Here is a 21244-nt window from a genome sequence, read left to right on the forward strand (position 1 = left end):
AGCAATTTGCATGCATTGGTGTCTTCAGAAACCAAGTCCATTGTGCCTGTGATGTTATGAATCTGGAATCTGCTTAAGTGAACGGGCCAATTACATCTCATTTATTTTTTTCTTTTGGTTTATCTCTTAATTATGTCTGTTTGATAGTTTTCTTTGATTCTCGCCCCCATTCACACAAATACAAACTAAGCTTAAATCATAAATCACGAAGGGCATGGATAGGAGAAATAGACAAAGTCGTTTCCCTGAGGTGGGGGATTCCAGAACTAGAGGGCATAGGTTTCAGGTGAGAGGGGAAAGATATAAAAGGGACCTAAGGGGCAACTTTTTCACGTAGAGGGTGGTGCATGTATGGAATGAGCTACCAGAGGAGTTGTGGAGGCTGGTACAATTGCAACATATATACCCATCCAGATGCTGTTTATGAACAGGAAGGGTTTGGAGGGATATGGGCCGGGTGCTGGCAAATGGGACTAGATTAAGGTGGGATATTTGGTCGGCATGGACGAGTTGGACCGAAGGGTCTGTTTCCGTGCTATACATCTCTGACTCTCTCTATAGACATTGATTAGATTAACTTTGCTCAGCTAAAACTACTGTATAATTAATAAATTATTAATTTTGTTTAAGCTATAAACCTGGTGTCTGGTACTGGTTATTCAAAAAGCCTGAATAGAAACCATTGGGACCAATTTTGAGAGTCATTGAATGTTTTGATTTTACTATATCGCAAATACAGGGAATGGGGAACTACTTTGAGCTAGTTGGCTGTCTTCTTGTCATAAGAGTATAAGCTGTTGTTCCTAAAGAAGGGATTTAGTATTAAATTGAGAAATAGGTTACCTGAATGAAAGGAATTTAGTTTAAAAATCCAGACCAGAAGTGCTTGGTTAAAAATTTAAAGGGCTTATTTGAAGATGTGAAGGTCTTTATTCAATTATATGAAGGCTCAAGGAAGAAGATATCAGATTCAAAAGATTGTGAACTGAAGCTAATACTGAGTTAATCCCCATAAGAATGAGAGACAGTGGAATTCTCCTTGATATGAGAACTGTAAAGGTGTGTTTTGGGATTAATGGAGTTGTATTTTACCCGGTGTTTCTAAATCTTTAAATATGTGTTGTATATCTAAAGAGTTTGGTTTGTTCTATTTTATTTTCATTTCTTTTTCGTAATAAACTTCTGTATTATTGTAACTGTATTAAAACCAAATCTGCAATATTGTGTGTTTGTGTTTCAGTGAAAGTCCAGCTTGTTAAAGCCAAAAAAAAGCTATGATCTGTCAAGCCAGATTTCAGTCTGGCTTGTCCAGAATTAACAATAGCTGGAATCATAACAGCTCTTACCAAATGGTTATAAGTTTCTACGCTGCAAAAAATTCTCTGTAATGCTGACTTAGATTGGTTGATTATTTGAGTACTGCTAAAGGGGTGGATGGCCTGTCCTTCACTTCTGAAATTATGTTACAGAAGTGTTCTTCTTAGCTGTCAAAGATGTTTATATATTGTTCTAAAAGTTAATAGACAACAGTAATGCTTTATGCATGTTTCACCCATGAAATCTCCTTCTATTGACTCGGTTACAGCTGGTTGTTATTTTTGTTGTTTCTGTCCTTGACAGTTTTCTGTTGTTTGCTGGATCTGTTGCTTAAACGCCTTTGAAGCCAGTTCTTCAACTTGGTGCAGTCAGTCACCAGTTGTTCATCCATCCATGTTAATGGAAAATGTTTTGTTTCAGGACATTATTATAATATCTCATTTGATATCCTGAGCTTTGCAAAATTGTATTTATTTTTGTTTAATCTTTGAAGTGAGCAGTACTGGCAAAGCAGTATTTACGGCTTACAGAGTCAAATGTGTAGTGTCAGACAGGTGTCACAGGTAGATTTAACCAAGTGACAGTACCCAATTCCCTTGTAGGTCATTTGTGATCTAATATGGTTTTTCTAACTAAATATACAAATGATCAGATTTATTTGTAATACTGAATCATGACTACTAACCTACTGTACCATTCCATTAGATATGTTATGTCTCATCAGCAGAAACTGCATATAAATATCTGAAAGTATCTACTCCTTGAACCCAGACTTCCTTGAGTCAAGACAATGAAAGATTCTGACACTTCCCATCAGTTTTTTGTGTTCCCAGTTCCCATCATTTGGTTAACATATGATTATTATAAGAGTCTGGGAAACCAAAATTTCCCAGTAACTACCACAATTCTGGATAGTTTATAATTTAAAATGCTTGTGTGTGGTCAAGAAAACCAGCCTCAAATTTGATTTGTCCTCTCTAGTTTGTTACACAATTATCACATCAATAGTGCTTCTTCTTAATTATTGAAATAATTCCACAGAAGCCAGTATACCATCACCAAGACACCCTACATTTAGATATGAGTAGTCCTTGACTATGGTGCTGCCTCATTACAGAGTCAGGCACGAGAGTATCGGTATCTCCTGATACTTGACAACCCACCAAATTAACACTAAAAATCACACAACACCAGGTTATAGTCCAACAGGTTTAATTGGAAGCACACGAGCTTTCAGAGTACCGCTCCTTCATCAGGTGATTAACTTTGTACACCCCAGTCCAACACCGGCATCTCCAAATCATCAGCTGATTAACAGTCTATTCTATGACCTCATTACAGTCACTACAAGTAGAATCTGCACTGTGTCCTCAAAAAGGACCTGATCAATGACATACACTCGTAACATAGGCATGCACTATTAAGTTATACAATAGTACATAAATTCCATTTGGGAACTGTCACATGTTTAAACATATAACATAGTTATATGTATTGTCAGGTTACACCCATCAGTTCTAAATAAATAAGGTAATCATTTCTGGTCTTGCAGTTTTGACATGAGAATATTGACAGGCATAGTCTTGGCTGTTTCATTGCCACAGTTTAAAGTTGGATTGTGTTGTTTTGTTTGACTTGCAGTTTCTACCTGGTAGTATTAGCATTGGTTATCATTTTCTATTGAATAGTATGGCACAGAATCAGAGAATTGTTACAGACAAAAGGAAGCCATTCAGCTTATTGCATCCATGTTGGCTCTGCATGGGAGCAATTTACCTAATGTTTAATGTTTCTTGCTTGCCTTCTCCCTGTAGCCCTGCACATTCCTCCTTCTCAGACAAAATACAATTTTCTATGGAATATCTGAAATGAACTTGCACCCACCACGTTGTCACCAGTGTTTTCCAGATCCCAACCACTGACCCTTCTTCTGCTAATGTTATAAATATGTGCTCTCTTGCTCTTGATCCTTTCCATAACAAGATCATTTTCCCTTTCTGCTCTTTTCCAGTTCCTCCTGATTTTGAATACCTCTGTCAATCTTCTTTGCACCTTTTCTTCTTTAAGGAGAATAGACCCAATTTCTCCTTCTCCCAACTTCTACAACCTATCCATATAACTGAAACTGTTCATTCCTGGAATTATTCTTCTGAATGTTTTCTGCAGTCTTTTTTAATGTCTTCACATGTTCAAAAAAAAGAAGCTCAGAAATGGATATAATGCTCCATTAAGGCCAAAGCAATGTTCTAAATAGTCTTAACATAGCTTCCTTGCTTTTAATTCTCTGCTCCCATTAATAACTGTTGGACGCTGTCTGCTTCATAAACCATTCTGTTAACCTGTCCTACCACCTGTAATAATTTATGCACATATGCACCACTGTCCCTCGCCTCCTCCACTCCACTTAGAATGAGACAATTATGTGTTATTGCCTTTTCACATCCTTCATGCCCAATGATTTCACGTTCTGTACATTAATTTCATCAACTACCAGACTACCCATTTTTTCCAAACTGTCTATTTTCTTTTGAAGTTCGACACCATTCTGCTCACGGTTCTGAATGTTTCCAAGTCATGCATCATCCACAAATTTTTAAATTGTGCTTTATATACCAAGGTCTAGGTCATTAATAGGGAAGAACACTCGTTCCTGGGAATTCCACTTCCTCCAGTCTGAAATACAAGCTCTAACCAGTACTCTGTTTCCTGTCATTCAGCCAATTTGTATTCATGTTGCTACTGTCTTTTTATTCCATGAGCTGTAACTTTGGTAATAAGTCTTTTATGCAGCACTTAATCAATTATCTTCTAGAAATCTCCATGTACCAGATAAACAGCACCAGCCTCATCAGCCTTCTCAGTTACCTCATCAAAAAACTTTAAGCTTGTTGAACACACTTTGCACTTAACACTTTGCTGGCTTTCCTTAATTAAGTTGCATTTGTCCAATTCCCAAATTAATGTTTGGAGAAGCTACCACACCAAAAAAGTTTAAGTATGGTTTGTAAGTTGCTGGGCTTCTCTTCACAACTTACTTTGAACAAGGATATAGCATTTAAAATTCTGGTAAACGCCTTTCCTGCCTCAATTCCTTCAATATTCTTAGATCCCAACTGGATGCCATCCTATCTGGTATTTATTAGATAGCCCTCTAGATCAAAATTAAACCTACGATTTGGATTAGCTTTTCTTTCACCATGACTGCTGAGCACCATGTTTCTTAGTAAAGACAGATGCAAAAAATTCATTTCATACCTCAGCTCTGTTTCCTGCCTCTCTGTAGAAATCTCCTTTTTGGACCCAATTTGATTCTAACTCCTCCTTTTACAATTTACATATTTACAGAGGTTTAGTTTCCATTTTATATTAGCTGCTAATCTCTTTTCTGCTACTCTGTTTTTTTTTCAGTAAAAGCCTTTTTCATTCTGGAATACTGTACAGTTCTGGTCGCCCAGTTATGGGAAGGATATTATTAAGTTGGAGAGGGTTCAGAAGAGATTTGCTTGGAAGTTGCTGGAATGGAGGGTTTGAGTTTTATAAATTGAGGCTGGATAGACTGGGACCTTTTAAACTGGAGAATAAGAGGTTGAGAAGCAACCTTATAGAAGTTTATAAAAATAATGAGGGCTACAGATAGGATTAATGGTAGTTTGTTTTTTTCCCTTGGATGGGGGATTTCAAGATGAGGGGCACATTCTTAAGGTGACAGGAGAGAGATTTAAAAAAAGATATGAGGGGCAAATATTTTACACTGAAGGTGATTCGCATGTGGAATGAACTTCCTGAGGAAGTGGTGGATGTGGGTACAATTACAACATCTAAAAGACATTTTGATAAGTATATGAATAGGAAGGGTTTGCAGCGATATGGGCCAGGGGCAGGCAGGTGGGACTAGTTTAGTTTGGGTATATGTTCGGCATGAACTGGTTGGATCAGAAGGTCTGTTTCTATGCTGCGTGACTCGATGTTTGTATGTCTCCTCTGAACCTCTGTATTCTTCCTGCTTCTTGTTATTAATTGTCTGCTTAATATCTGTCAGAAGCATGTACTTTCTCTTTCATCATAATATCTATTTCTTGTCATCCAGGGAGCCTAGAATTTGGTTGTCCTGCTTTTCTACTTTGTGGTAACATACTTTGTCTTTGACTGAAGTGTCTCTTCTCTCAAGGCAGTTACTGTTTTGTCTTCTGGTTTGGGCTGGGACAAACTGGAATCATTTTCACCTCATTCAACTTAGCTTTTTTTTGATTAGTCATTCTAACTCTGAATTGTTCCTTGTCCTGTTCAACTCCCCAGTAACCTGGAAGCCTGACTCGCCCCATGTTTCAAACCGTGCATTCCTCATCATCATCATCTTCCTAACACTACTCTTGTGGGTGGCACGAGGTTTAATCCAGAGATTGCCAGCTTACTTCAAGTAGAACTACCTGAGTGAGCATCATCACTCCCAGGAGTATTGCAATGCTGAGTACTTGCTTGACTGTGACAAATAACTTGAAGACCCTATAATTCCCACTATCTATGGGATGGTCACCTTATGAGACATACAGTTGAGGAAACACTTATCCTGTACCATGCTCTGTAGTGACTTGAGGTGCCAGCAAGCTCAGAAATCCCAAGCCTTGAGTCAAGCACGTGGAGACTCTTTCTGTACATGTACTCATCAAAGACAAACAAAATGATCTGAAATTTGTGTATGGCACAGGAATTGCAAGCAACAGGTCATAGGTGCCCATCCATGATATAGAAACACCCTTTTCTCTAGTTAACAATCTCACTATTACCATGGTTTAAGCTATGAATTTGAAACCATTCCTCGGGCCTTATTAATCCACTTAATATGTTGGCAGCCTGACTAAAATTCTTAGTTTTCTAACTCATGATTTGTAATGCATACCTGAGTGATGATGGTCGACAGAAGTATTGACCAACCATTCACTTATTTGGTTTCATGTGATGTCAGACTTTAATTTTCTTTTGGAGATCTCCTGTTAGTCTCAGTGATATTCCCTCCTCCATTTCTTTTATCCTCACTGTGCATTCCTACTTGTCATGACTCTATTGAGGACAGCATGCCAGTAATTGTGCCTCACTATTCCACAAGCCGTCATAAAATGTATAAAAGCCCGATTAGACCACCAAGATGACTAATATGCCTCACTTACTACTATTCCGGACAAAGGCAATTCACACCAGGTTTTGGTATTAATAGAAATTAATCCTATTAATTGTAATACATTTAATTTCAACAAATGTCAGAAAAAAATAGATTATTTACTACCATGCAACTTAAGCTATACGCCTTTAAAAGCAACAAATGCACACACATTCAATTGAGATAGACAAAAGACAGATTCTTTGGCACAGATTTTGTGGTGGGGAAAATGTAGACAAGGATCAGAAGTAGAGATCTCCAAGGATAGATTAAATTGTCTCATAGTTCCTTTACATTTCAGCAATGATGACACACTTGTCTGTAGCTGTTCATCACCTCAATCATTAATTTGGTGGACCCAGGTCATTTCTTGTTAGAATTCTTTCTTTTCAGATTTTTAGGTTTTTGTTTGTCTTTCCAATGTCATCAGGAGAACAGGAGAAAAAAATGTTTTTAATTTTCTGTCTCTGTTGCTCTGCAGCTACAGATTACATGAAACTACAGCTCAGGCAGACTTTTATTCATTCAAAGACTCTTTGCTGCCACTGTGCCTTGGCGTGTACCCCCTCATTGCTCTGAAAGGCAACATTTTCTAAGTTGCAAAATTCCCCTGCTAATTCAGCTATATAGCAGTTCAATGTCCATTCCAGCTTATGGTCCAAAAAGGGAAAACATATCATCCTTTATGTACTGATTTTCTATGATACTCTCTTACCTCTCTTTTTATCCCCACTGTGATCTTGACCCTCTTGCAGATCTCATAGTGATGTTCTCACCATCATTGTTATTTCGCTGTGCTCTCACCTCTCCGACTGGTCCCACAGTGACTCTGTCATTTCTCCACTGAGGCCTATTCACTCTCGCCTGTTATTTTTATTCCTACTGGTCTCAAAGTGATACTCTCTCACCTCTTATATAATGCCCACTATGCTCTCACCTATCACACTTGACTCTCAATGACTCTTTCACATCACTCTTTGTCTTCATTGTGGTCTTAGCTTTCCCACTGGTCTCACAGATACTCTTACTGTCACTGTTGTCCCCTTTGCCTCTTTGTGCACTCAGAGAGACTCTCATTTTTTCCCTCAATCCTTCTTTTATCCACATTGTGCTCTTTTCTCTCCTGCACAGGGCACCATTCAACAGAATCTTTTTTTAAACTGTACTACCCACCAGGGTCATTCCATTGGCCTTGCCCTGGTTGTTTCCAATATAAGGAGAGAGATATTAATGTAGAGGGAAGAAAACCAAATCAGTTTGTATCTCGGAAATTTAAAACCTAATAGCCAGTGAATCGATGGCATACTGACTTGAACCTTTCTTGGGAGGCCTACCTTCACCTTCTGTATTTCACAGTGGTAGACTGTGACCTAGCTATTTTGCCAACTGAAGTCTGACCTAAAAATGAAATGTTATGCACGAAGTCTTGCCTACAACTGTGAAAATTGCCACGGCATCAAGTTGTGATATGCTCGATTCTTTCAAACAACCATTTATGACTTTTTCCAAGTGAGGCAAAACTTTGTTCATTAATGTATCAGACGGTCTTAAATACTTGCTTTCCTGGAGTACCTTTGGTGCTTAACTTTTAGAATGAAAATGACAATGTGATACAGTGCAGAAGTTTTGCTCTTCCTAAAATATAAAGTCTCATCGGCACAGGATTAATTATTAAGGTTTATAACAATTTCTTCATAAAATGTGAATAAGGAAGGTTTTCATTCGTTCAGCATACATCTGACAAGAGTACTGCACAATCACCCTGTTTCAAGATAAAGATAGACAAGAAGGCTGTTAGTACAGATTCTAGCCTCTTTGCACAAGGAAGCCCAAAGTTTAAAGATAGTACAAAATGTTTACGGCTCCATGCAAGTTCTAATGGAATTTACAATTTACACTGTTGAAATAACAATCTGTTAGATCAGGAAGATTAGTTCTCCACAGCCTGTAGTAGAGAATATGTCTCTACTTTTTCTCTGCAGCCCTTGAGAAAATGCTGTAATTGATCAGTGTCTCCTGTACCCTTTACAAATGTTTAGGTTTCCCTTAACAGTGCTATTATCAACTGAAATGTAGCAAGGTATAGAAATTATACACTTGGCACTAACTTCTTCAGTTTAAGTTTTTCCATGCTTTTTACAGCTCAAAATACCATGTAAGTACTTTTGGACAGCACCTGCAACAAGTTTTACTTTAAGATTATTGTGTTAAAGATAAAAAAAAAATTCTGCATTCTGCTCTTCCATGGTGGGTGCTTATTGCATGCTGTCATGAGCTGCATACATTATTACTGAGGAACAATGACAAGAAAGAAAATATGATATAATATTGTCACTGGAAAGCACTTTCAGAATCTGTTTAAAAATTGCAGTAAGAAGATGGATGGCCAGAGTTTTTAGATGGAATTAATGTCCCAGGTTTCTACATTTTATTTGTTCCTAAGTCCCTAAATGCAATGTTCATGGTTTTCATCCAGTGAAAGTTCTGATTTAAATGGATATTTTTGAACTTACCTGTTTCTAATCAATCATCTCTGGAACTAAGAAACAATTTTTTAAAAAATTAATTACGCCCTGTTATAAAATTTTAAATTATGTTGCAGTTCAGTTGAATGTAATTTTCCTTTGTAAATTAACCTGACAATTTTATTCTACATAGATTATTACAAACTCTAGAAATAAATAATTCAACATTGAAAGATGATGAACCTTATACCATACCTTGTTAATTATTAATTCAGGAGACAAAGACCACACTCTCTCAAAACTGTGCAGTTGGCTTAAGGAAGATTTTTGAGGCTTGTTTTACATTTATAAATTTCGTTTTGAAAATCTTGATGTAATATGGTGTCAACTAGTTTGGAAACAACTGTGCAGTAATGTTTGTACCTTTGTACAATATTAGAGACATGATTTCATAATATTTTACAGTTAGCGTGGAGAATACTAATGTCTGATCTACATACTGATACTTTTGCATGAATGTTGAAGTTTCACGTTATTTGATACCAACAAGTCTTAGACTTTTATTTAAAGCAATTTAATGTGTTCAGTTAACTGTAGTAATATTAGTAACTGGTGGGATAAGAATTTGCCAGTTGTACCAGTGAAGATTCGACAAAGAACAAAATTTTGTAGAAACAGCAGACGTGGGGGAGAGGAGGTGAGGAGTTGTTGGACAGCTTTGAAATGAAACAAAGAGATGCCTGAGTCAGCAGTGGCAGCAAATGTTCTCCCCAGACAGTAGTGCAGTATGTGAGCTCCACGGGTTGAAAGTTAGACTTAAAACTTTTGCAAGATTGTAAATATGATTTCTACTGACTTAACAATATTGTTGTCTGTTTACTGTAAAATGAGTATCCAGCTAGTTTTATTTTTCCTTGCTGCCAGGGCAACAGTTTTACTGTAAATGTTTCTTGAATTACATTACTGGAAGGATTTAAATTCACATTCTACGATTCAGAATTTTTCTTGCATGTATTAATTATGTATAGATTTTTAACATAAATACTTTAAGAAATTTGAAATGGTAATATTGAAATTTTTCTGGTAATATTTAATACTATACAAAAAAATTGAAATTTATTGCAAAGTACCTATCTTTTCACAATGATGTTGCATGTATGAACTCACACCACAAGTTGTTGGAGTTCAGAAAAATGACAACAGTCTTCTGTTTTAATGAACTTTTATGTTTCGAAATAGCCAGGGTGGAACCTTTCCAGTTTGAGAAACTGTGGTTTCCCTCCTCCAGTACTCCCATTACACCCCACTCCCCACCATCACCCCCACCCCCACCCCCAACCTCCATCATATTCCCCAGCCACCTCAGACATGGAGAATAGATAAATGACAGTTTCAGACACAATGGGGCCCAGTGAGGCCCTCTGGCAGAGTCATTAGTTTCTAAACCATTAAATCATTACCTTTACAGACAAGGCAAACATGCGTCTGAGAGTGCAACCTATCATCCATGCCAGATTCTTTGTCTGCCAGTAGATGTTTTGCCTGAAAATGCCAACCATGTGTAACCCATGGAAATATCGCCAGACTATTAACTCTTAAAATACTTTTCTATCATTATACAGAAACAGAAGATTCTTGGAAATATACTTACTTATTTATTGTATTGACAGACAATAAAGTTTTGAGAGTTCCGTTTTGCAATAATCAAAATATTCTGAGAAACACCATTAAAAAGTCTTTGTTGCAATCCTCTTAGTCTTTTGGGGTTCAAGATTATAACATCAAAAATGCAGGTTTACTATTATTTCATATAGTGATGATATTAATTCCCTATTATTTAACATTTTTATATGCAGTCCATGTTTATCATATTACAGTGTTTATGGATAACTTTGGGAAATAAAGCATTGTTCCTATTTACTTTCAATGATGTCATTAATCATCTGAAGAAAAGTGTAAACATGGGTAAATTAGCTGCTGTATGTAACCTACAGTGCCCCAACACATCTGTGTTTGCTGGATTTGCTACTTTCCAAGGCTTTATTTAACAGAATTTTTCCAGCAAGTAATGAGACATGCAGCCCATTGTGTCTGTGCTGACTTGCCAAAGAGTAATTCATCTAGCACTGTTCCCCCATCTTATTCCCTGTAGCATTGAACATTCTTTCTTTTCAAATAATGATCCAATTTTGTCTTGAATGCCTTGATTGAATCCACCTCCACTGCACTGAGAAACAACATACTCCAGATGATAACCTGCATAAAAATATTTCCTCAAGTTGCTAATGATTCTTTTGCTAAGCACCTTAAATTTGTGACCTCCAGTTCTTGATCCTTCCATCAAATGGAACAGTTTATCATCATATATTATGTCCACACCCCTCATGGTTTTGAATATCTCTATTAAATAGCTTTCAACCTTGTCTTCAAACAGTCCTGATTGAATGAATCAATCTACCTAACCAGAGTTCCTCAACCATGAACATATTCTTGGGAGGATTGTTTCTGACTCGGTCTTCACAAATATACTACTTTTAAACCCATCCTGAATAGTAGTAGAATCCAGTACATCGGAGCACAAAATAAGGTCAAAGCATTTGCAACTGTCTTCGGCCAGATTTGTTGAGTGGATGATCCATCAATGCTGATACCAATCTCCATCCAATTCAATTCAGTCCATGTGATATCAAGAAAGAACTAGAAGCCCTGAATGGTACGAAAGCCATGATATTATTCTGGCAGAAGCACGGAAGCCGTAAGCTCATAGAGAGATGTACAGAATGGAAACAGGCCCTTTGGTCCAATACTGACCACATATTCCAACCCAATTTAGTCCCACCTACCAGCACCTGGCCCATATCCCTCCAAACCCTTCCTATTCATATACCCATCCAAATGCCTTCTAAATGTTGCAATTGTACCAGCCTCCTCCACTTCCTCTGGCAGCTCATTCCATACATGTACCAACATCTGAATGAAAAAGCTGCCCCTTGGGTCTCTTTTATATCTTTCCCCTCTCACCCTAAACCTATGCCCTCTAGTTCTGGACTCCCCCAGCCCAGGGAAAAGACTTTGTCTATTTACCCTATCCATGCCCCTCATAATTTTGTAAACCTCTATAAGGTCACACCTCCGCCTCCGACGCTTCATAGAAAACAGCCCTAGCCTGTTCAGCCTCTCCCTACAGCTCAAATCCTCCAATTCTGGCAACATCCTTGTAAATCTTCTTTGAACCCTTTCAAGTTTCACAACATCCTTCCGATAGGAAAGAGATCAGAATTGCACGCAGTATTCCAACACTGGCCTAACCAATGTCCTGTATAGCCGCAACATGACCTCCCAACTCCTGTACTCAATACTCTGACCAATAAAGGAAAGCATACCAAACGCAGCCTTCACTATCCTAACTACCTGCGACTCCACTTTCAAGGAGCTATGTGCTGCACTCCAAGGTGTCTTTGTTCAGCAACACTCCATAGGACCTTACTATTAAGTGTATAAGTCCTGCCCTGATTTGCTTTCCCAAAATGCAGCACCTCGCATTTATCTGAATTAAACTCCATCTGCCACTTCTCGGCCCATTGACCCATCTGGTCAAGATTCTGTTATAATCTGAGGTAACCTTCTTCGCTGTCCACTACACCTCCAATTTTGGTGTCATCTGCAAACTTACTAATTATATCTCTTATGCTTGCATCAAAATAATTTATATAAATTATGAAAAGTAGTGGACCCAGCACCCAATCTTTGTGGCACTCCACTGATCACAGGCCTCCAGTCTGAAAAACAACCGTCCACCACCACACTCTGTCTTTTACCTTTGAGCCAGTTCTGAATCCAAATGGCTAGTTCTCCCTGTATTGTATGAGACCTAACCTGCTAATCAGTCTCCCATGAGGAAACCTTGTCGAATGCCTTCCTGAAGTTCATATAGGTCACATCTACTACTCTGCCCTCATCAATCCTCCTTGTTGCTTCAAAAAACTCAATCAAGTTTGTGAGACACGATTCTCCACGCACAAAGCCATGTTGACTATCCCTAATCAGTCTTTGCCTTTCCACATACATGTACATCCTGTCCCTCAGGACTTCCTCCAACAACTTTCTCACCACCAACGTCAGGTTCACTGGTCTATAATTCCCTGGCTTGTCCTTACCACTCTTCTTAAACAGTGGCACCACGCTAGCCAACTTCCAGTCTTCTGGCACCTCACCTGTGACAATCGATGATACAAACATCTCAGCAAGAGGCCCAGCAATCACTTCTCTAGTTTCCCACAGAGTTCTAGGGTACACCTAATCAGGTCCTGGGCATTTATCCACCTTTATGCGTTTCAAGACATCCAGCACTTCCTCCTCTGTAATATGGACATTTTTCAAGATGTTTCCACATATTTCCCTACACTCTATATCTTTCATGTCCTTTTCCACAGTAAATACTGATGCAAAATACTCGTTTAGTATCTCCCCCATTTTCTGCGGCTCAACAAAAAGGCTGCCTTGCTGATCTTTGAGGGGTCTTATTCTCTCCCTCGTTACCCTTTTGTCCTTAATGTATTTGTAAAAACCCTTTGGATTCTCCTAATACTATTTGCAAACGCTATCTCGTGTCCCTTTTTTTGCCTTCCTGATTTCTCTCTTAAATATACTCCTGCTGCCTTTATACTCTTCTAAGGATTCACTCGATGTATTCTGTTTATACCTGACATATGCTTCCTTCTTTTTCTTAACCAAACCCTCAATTTCTTCAGTCATCCAGCATTTCCTGTACCTGCCAGCCTTTCCTTTCACCCTGACAGGAATATACTTTCTCTGGACTCTCGTTATCTATCTCATTTCTGAAGGCTTCCCATTTTCCAGCCGTCCCTTTACCTGCGAACATCTACGCCCAATCAGCTTTTGAAAGTTCTTGCCTAATACTGTCAAAATTGGCCTTTCTCCAATTTAAAACTTCAACTTTTAGATCTGGTCTATCTTTTTCCATCACTATTTTAAATCTAATAGAATTATGGTCGCTGGCCTCAAAATGCTCTCCCACTGATACTTCACTCACCTGCCTTGCCTTATTTCCCAAGAGTAGGTCATGTTTTAGACCTTCTCTAGTAGGTAATCCACATACTGAATCAGAAAATTTTCTTGTACACACTTAACAAATTCCTCTCCATCTAAACCCTTAACACTATAGCAGTCCCAGTCTTACAGATAGCTGAGATCTCCTTACAAGTTTCTTTCTCAATTTCCCTTTGACTATTAGGGGGTCTATAATACAATCCCAATAAGGTGATCATGCCTTTCTTATTTCTCAGTTTTGCCCAAATAACTTCCCTTGATATATTTCTGGGAATATCCTCCCTCAGCAAGTTGTAATGCTATTCCTTATCAAAAATGCCACCCCCACCCTCCTCTCTTGCCTCCCTTTCTATCCTTCTTGTAGCATTTGAATCCTGGAACATTAAGCTGCCAGTCTTGCCCATCCCTGAGCCATATTTCTGTAATTGCTATGATATCCCAGTCCCATGTTCCTAACCATGCCCTGAGTTCATCTACCTTCCCTGTTAGGCCCCTTGCATAGAAATAAATGCAGTTTAATTTATTCGTCCTACCTTGTCCCTGCTTGCCCTGACTCTTTGACTCGCTTCTGTTCTCAACTGTACTAGTCTCAGATTGATCTCTTTCCTCACAATCTCCCTGGGTCTCAGACCCCCACCTTCCTAGTTTAAATCCTCCCGAGCAGCTCTAGCAAATCTCCTTGCCTGCATATCAGTCCCCTTCCAATTTAGGTGTAATCTGTCCTTCTTGTACAGGTCACTTCTACCCCAAAACTTGTGCCCCAATTAAGCTGTTCCAGTATTGCTACAATATTGGTATGTTGAACAGTGGAGAATGATTAATGAAACACTTAACACAATACAATCACCTGATGAAGGAGCATCGCTCCGAAAGCTAGTGTGCTTCCAATTAAACCTGTTGGACTATAACCTGGTGTTGTGTGATTTTTAACTTTGTACACCTCCGTCCAACACCGGCATCTCCGAATCATGACTTTTATGACCATGGCTTTGTCAGACAGGCTTCCATAATTTAATCAATCATTATGCCACCAGCTCCTTATTTTTAAACCCAGGCAAAATACAATTAGAAACATTCAAAAGACTCAGGCTTTTTTAACAGGAAAATTTACACTTTGCATTAAGTGTTTTAAAAAATATTTTTAAACTGAAATCAACCACACTTGCAAATGTCCATGAGACACTTAACAGAAAATAAAGTACTGCTGTTGCTGCAGATCTGAAATATAAACAGCAAACACTGGAAATAGTCAGCAAATAAACAGCATCTGTAGAAAGAGAGAGAGACAGACAGAGAGAGTCCACTTTTCAGGGCCACAGTCTGCACAAGTTCTGATGTATTGAATTGATAAAATTAATAAAAAATAAAATGATATTTCATTTAAGTAGCAGAACTGGAGAGAAACAGACTGAATCCCCAATCACTGGAAAGGAAAGGGAGGGAACAAGGTGAACTCGAGTTAGGTTTAACTAATACTGACCTTAAGTTTGCCTCTGGTGATGCACAGTACAAAGAGGGAGTTGGAAGTCGGAATGCCATTCATCTTGGGGTTCTCTCCTGTCGCAGCCGATGTGAGGATTATTTGTTTTTTGCACGTGGGCAGGGGTGGAGATATGTGTACATGCAAGGCTCACTCACATTCTCAGGTTGCACACACGTTCACTTCTCGCATGTAACTCTCTGTCTTTCTCATGTATGTTGTCACTCCCACATAAGCACTCTCACTCCTCACCATACAAATGACAGAAACTCAAGTTGGGAAAGACCAGCTCAGGCCCTAATACCATCATTTCAATTTACTTTCAATTTTGATTCTGTTTTAATGTTCATACGGCCATTTCAAATAAACAAGGTAATGGAACTGGAGATATTGTTACAAAGAGCATCACTTACAAAACAAAGATGTTTGATTTTACTTGTTAGTATAGATTTTAAAAATGGCGAGACCAGGAGTGAAAAGAAACAGTAATAGTCCAAAGTAATGGCCCACTTGTTATGTGCAAGCCATCATGTGTGAATAAAAGTGGAATGACATGAAAACCATTGTAATAAATCAGGGGAAAAATGTACAAGGTGGAAATATGAAACTCAAAAATTCATAAGATTTGCCTCCATCTTCACCACGCTCAGGTGAAGACATTTCAGTTCTCAATGGGGGAGAACAGGCTCTTAACAACAGCATGTGAGTGCTATTGGTGGGCCAGTGACTGCACAGAATGGTACTGTGCAACCAATGATGGACACAGACTACGTCAAGTGGAATATACCATACCTGTCAAAAATGTGGCAAAATGCTGAAGTTGAAGCTAAATACTGTGGATGCTGGAAATCTGAAATCAAACAGAAAATGCTGGTGAAAATTAGCGGATCTGACAGAATCTATGGAGAGAGAAAAACGGAGTTAACGTTTTGTTACTGGACTCAAAATGTTAACTCTTTGTGTCTCCACACTCTCTCTCTACATTTCTCCAGCATTTTCTGTTTTTAAAGCAAACGGTCACTCAGAATTGGGCTGTCACCCCAGGAAAATTGGAACTAAAGCGTTGGAACTATGTCCCACAGTGTAGCACCTCCTGCATATGTTTGTGAACACAGTGAAATCTGTAGCTGCCACTTGAGATAGGGCCGATCCTGTCCAAGCCTGGTTGTGCGAAGGTATGGGCTCCAGTAATTAGCAGCACATGCTGCCTCCTCCCCCAAGATCTATGTACAGTTCTTACTGTATTCAACCTTCTGACTTATATTGGTGCAATTCATGATATTGAGTTGAAGCCAATTTTTACTTATTTTGCAGAATTCAAGCAAACTGATTTGATTTATCGGTCATCTACCTTTCCAGGCTTAACTTGCACCCACGTACAGGGATAAATGAAAAGTTATTTTTGGCAAGAATATTGCCAAATACCTTTTTTTAAAAACATTGTCACCTGCAAGAACCACTGAAAAGTTCTGAGTACTGCAAGCTCAATGAGATGAACAATTTGTGAAAGAAGTCCTTAAATAGGCTTTAGATACCTAATTTACGTATCAAAGGACCTAATGCCTATTTTCAATGTCTGCCTGAAATGAGTTTATAAAATAAGCACAACAAATTTGAAAGTGGGACTACTGTTTTCAGAGATTGGGTGCAGATCATTGTGCTGCTATACTGATATGTTTGTGCTTGTCTTATGCTTGAAAATGAGCAGAGAAACAATAGTTTTTGATGCAGACAGTTGCATGTTCACATTTATGGACAACACAAAATTGGGAAGTAAGTTGTATTAATGACAAGTTACAAATGAATATAGATACACTAAGTAGGCAAAACAATTATGTCAGATATGTTTAAAGTCCTTTCAGATCCCTAAATGATAAATCAGAATATAATCTTATTGGTGGTAGATGATGGAAAGGTGCATATCCATGTTGTTATTATACCTGTAAAGAGTATAATATTTAAATGGAAATTCAAAATCCCAGCTTTTTTAGATTAGATTCCCTACAGTGTGGAAACAGGCCCTTCGGCTCAACCAGTCCGCACCGACCCTCCAAAGAGTAACCCACCCAGACCCTTTCCCATCTGACTAATGCACCTAACTCTACATTGAATTTGTCCAATTCACGTGGCCTGCACATCTTTGGACTGTGGAGGAAACCCACACAGACACTGGGAGAATGTGCAAACTCCATGCAGACAGTCACCCAAGGCTGGAATCAAACCTGGGACCGTGGTGCTGTGAGGCAGCAGTACTAACCACTTAGCCACCGTGCTCCTTATTAAAACAATGAAACCACAGGATCCCATAGTTTAAAACAAATGAAATTTTCTATACAGGAATCAAGTACAGCAAGCAACTACTTATACTTCATATTGGAAAGCACAGGCTAAAAGCTTCAACTGAACATTCCGTTCTCCATTTTGACTCCCACATGAAAGTCTTGGTTACTTATTAGGTTCCTGAAGATTATCTATATTCTTGGTCCCAACTCTAAACTTATCCAGAACTGCTTTGTAATATCTGGGACTTGACTAGTCCTGTTCTGGATTATGGCACTCTTTTTTTTATTTTGGTCACCAAACCTCAGGCAAGAAGTATTAGCTTTATCAGGTGTGTCATTCAAACTCACCAGAATGATACCAAGGCTAAAAGGGTTAAATTGTGAGGACAGATTGCATGGTTTGTCTGTATTTTCTTGAATTTAGAAAGTTGAATGATAATCTACAAGAGGAAGCAGGTAGCCAGACCCAGACAAAGAGGAGGTTAAATCACTGATTGGTGGATGATGCTGTTGTCAGAGGGTCAGCCATTGTCATCAAGAGATCACCCTGTGCACCAATCATCTACCCAAGTGACTCAACTGGCTTCTAGGCAGGTCTTTTGCCAACCTTTCTACTAGTAAAATGAAATGGCAGTGAGATTGTGACAAGCATGCTATCCACCACACCATTTGGACAGCCTTCCCATTTCCAACCCCATCGTCAAAGAACCACATGAGAGTTAGGACATCATTATGTTTAGCTGGTGTAGTATTCTATTCTATTCTATTCTATTTAGCCAGTGTAGTATTAATGGGGCATTTTAACTTAAACATACATTAGGAGAGACAGACAAGCACCTGTCAGAAAGGTAGTGAATTTCTGAAGTGTGTCTAGAATAGTTTCCTACAGCAATATGTCTTGGATGCACCACGATAAGCAATTTTAGATTTAGTAATGGGTAATGAGGCAAATGTAATTAGTAACCTCACTGTGTGTGAACATTTACCAATTGAGATCATGGTATGACCAAGTTTAATGTAGCATTTGAAAGTGAAAAGCATGAATCAGTTACTAAAGTTTTAGTTATAGGTAAGGTGGGCTTTAATGTGAATAGACACACTCTTCACAGTAAACTAGGAAAATCTGAAAGTGGATAAAACAAATGAAGAACAGTGGAGAATGATTAATGAAACACTTAACACAATACAAAATCAGTTTATATCTCTGAGAGGGAAAAGCTCCAATTCACAGAAAAGAAAACAGCCATAGACAACACAAGAGACAAGGGACAGCATAAAACTAAAAGAAAGGGCTTCAAAAATGCAAAGAGTGACTCAAATCATGCTGAATGGGAAAGCTGCAAAGACCAGCAAAGGGTCAAAAAATAGCTAATAAGAGCTACTAAAAGGATAATGAAATTAAACTTGCCAGTAACATCAAAGTCAATAAGAAGAAATGTTATAGTTACAGAAAGGGAAAGTAGGTTGGAGAAACGTTGGCCCACTAACAACTGAAATTGGGGATATTGCCAATCACTGCAGGAAAATGGCAGACATGTCAAATAATTACTCTGCCTCAATATTACAATACAACTGGAGCATAGCTTGCTGGAAGTCCCAATAAAAATTAATAGTGGATCAGGAATAGAGACTGAACAAAATTTACATAAGTAGAAAATTGGTGATGAGGAAATTAATGGAATTAAAGAATGGCAGATTTGACAATTTCCATCTGACGGTGTTAAAGGACGTAGGAAAGCACATTGTCGAGCCCTAACTTTGATCTTCCAGAATTCCCGACATATAGGATTGGACCCTGTGAATTGGATAATTGCACATGTCTCTCCACTTTTTAAGAAGGATGAAAGATGAAAACCAGGGAATTATGAACCGGTTAGCTTAACATCGGTGATTGGGAAATGGTTGGAGTCTGTAATCAAGGATGGAATAAATGAACATCTCTATAATTTTCAGTTAATCAGGGAGAGCCAGAATGGATTCATGACAGGTGGGTCATGCCTGACAAACCTCATTGAATTTTTTGAAAAAGTGACTAAGATAGTGCACAGGGAAATGTCTATGGATGTTGTTTATGTGTGCTTCCAGAAGTCATTTGATAAAGTCCCATCTAACAGACTGTTAACTAAGGTAGAAGCCTATGGAATTGAGGGCAAATTACTGACATGGCTGGGAAGTTAGTTGAGTGGCAGGTGCAAAAAGTAGGGATAATGTGTAGGTATTCAAGTTGACAGGATGTGACCAGTAGTGTCCCACAAGGATCTTAGGGTTTCAGTTGTTTATATTATTTATTATTGACCTGGATAATGTCATATAAAGTCATATCTAAATTTGCTGATGACATAAAGTTAGGTAGCAGTGTAGGTAGTGTAGATGAGAGCATTAAATTATGAAGACTAAGTGAATGGGCGAAACTGTGGCAGATAGAGTTCAATGTAAGCAAGTGTGAGATTATCCATTTTGGACCAGGAAAGGATAAATCAGGCTATTTCGAGATGATATGATGTTAAATACAATGGGTGTCCCAAGAAACATAGGGTTCAGGTGCATATACCTTTAAAATGTCATGAATAGCTGCAAAAAAAATCAAAAGAATCTAATGGAATGTTGACCTTTATATCTAAAAGACTGGAGGATTCAGAAATTCAGTTATTCAAAATCAGATGCCACTTGGGACACTATGAACAGATCTGGGTAGCACATTTTAGTGAGGATATCTCTGTCCTAAATGGTTTACCTTGAGTCCTCAGATTGGGACCCCCTGGACATACCCACCATCAGTAACATCCTCCCTGCATCTACCCTGTCAGAATTTTATAAGTCTCCTTAAGATCCCAACTCATTTGCCTGAACTTTAGTGAAAACAATCCTAATCTAGTCAATCTCTCCTCATATGTCAGTCCCACCATCCCCAGAATCAGCCTGGTAAATCTTTGCTGCATTCCCTCAAGAGCAAGAGCATCCTTCCTCAGAAAAGGAGACCAAAACTGCACACAGTATTTGAGGTGTGGCCTCACCAAGGCCCTATGTAACTGCAACAATACATTCCTGGTCCTATACTCGAAACCTCTCACAATGAAGGCCAACATACCATTTGCCTTCTTTACCTCTTGCTGCACCTGCATGCTTACTGTCAGCAACTGGTGCACAAGGACACCCAGATCCTGCTGCACATTCTCCTCTCCCAATTTACAACCATTCAGGTAGTAATTTGCCCTCTTGTTTTTGCTTCCAAAGTGAATAACGTCACATTTATCCAAATTATACTGCATCTGCTACTGATTTGCCCACTCACTCACCAGATCATGGTGAAGAATCCCTGCATCCTAATCACAATTCACCCTTCCACTCAATTTGGTATCATCTGCAAATTTCGAAATGTTACAGTTTGTTCCCTCATTCAAATCATTAATATATATTGCGAATAGCTGGGGTCCCAGCACCGATCCCCATGGCACCCCACTAGTTACTGCCTGCC

The 21244-nt window shown here is 38.6% G+C and overlaps 1 protein-coding gene across 7 annotated transcripts in view; it reads left to right on the forward strand.

Moving 5' to 3' along the window:
- The window catches only part of ift80 (intraflagellar transport 80 homolog (Chlamydomonas)), a 227109-nt gene that overhangs the window by 99284 nt on the left and 106581 nt on the right, over positions 1–21244 (forward strand). The window lies entirely within an intron of this gene.

Source organism: Chiloscyllium plagiosum, chromosome 13 (genome assembly GCF_004010195.1).
Source record: "Chiloscyllium plagiosum isolate BGI_BamShark_2017 chromosome 13, ASM401019v2, whole genome shotgun sequence".
In the NCBI taxonomy this organism is placed as follows: domain Eukaryota; kingdom Metazoa; phylum Chordata; class Chondrichthyes; order Orectolobiformes; family Hemiscylliidae; genus Chiloscyllium; species Chiloscyllium plagiosum.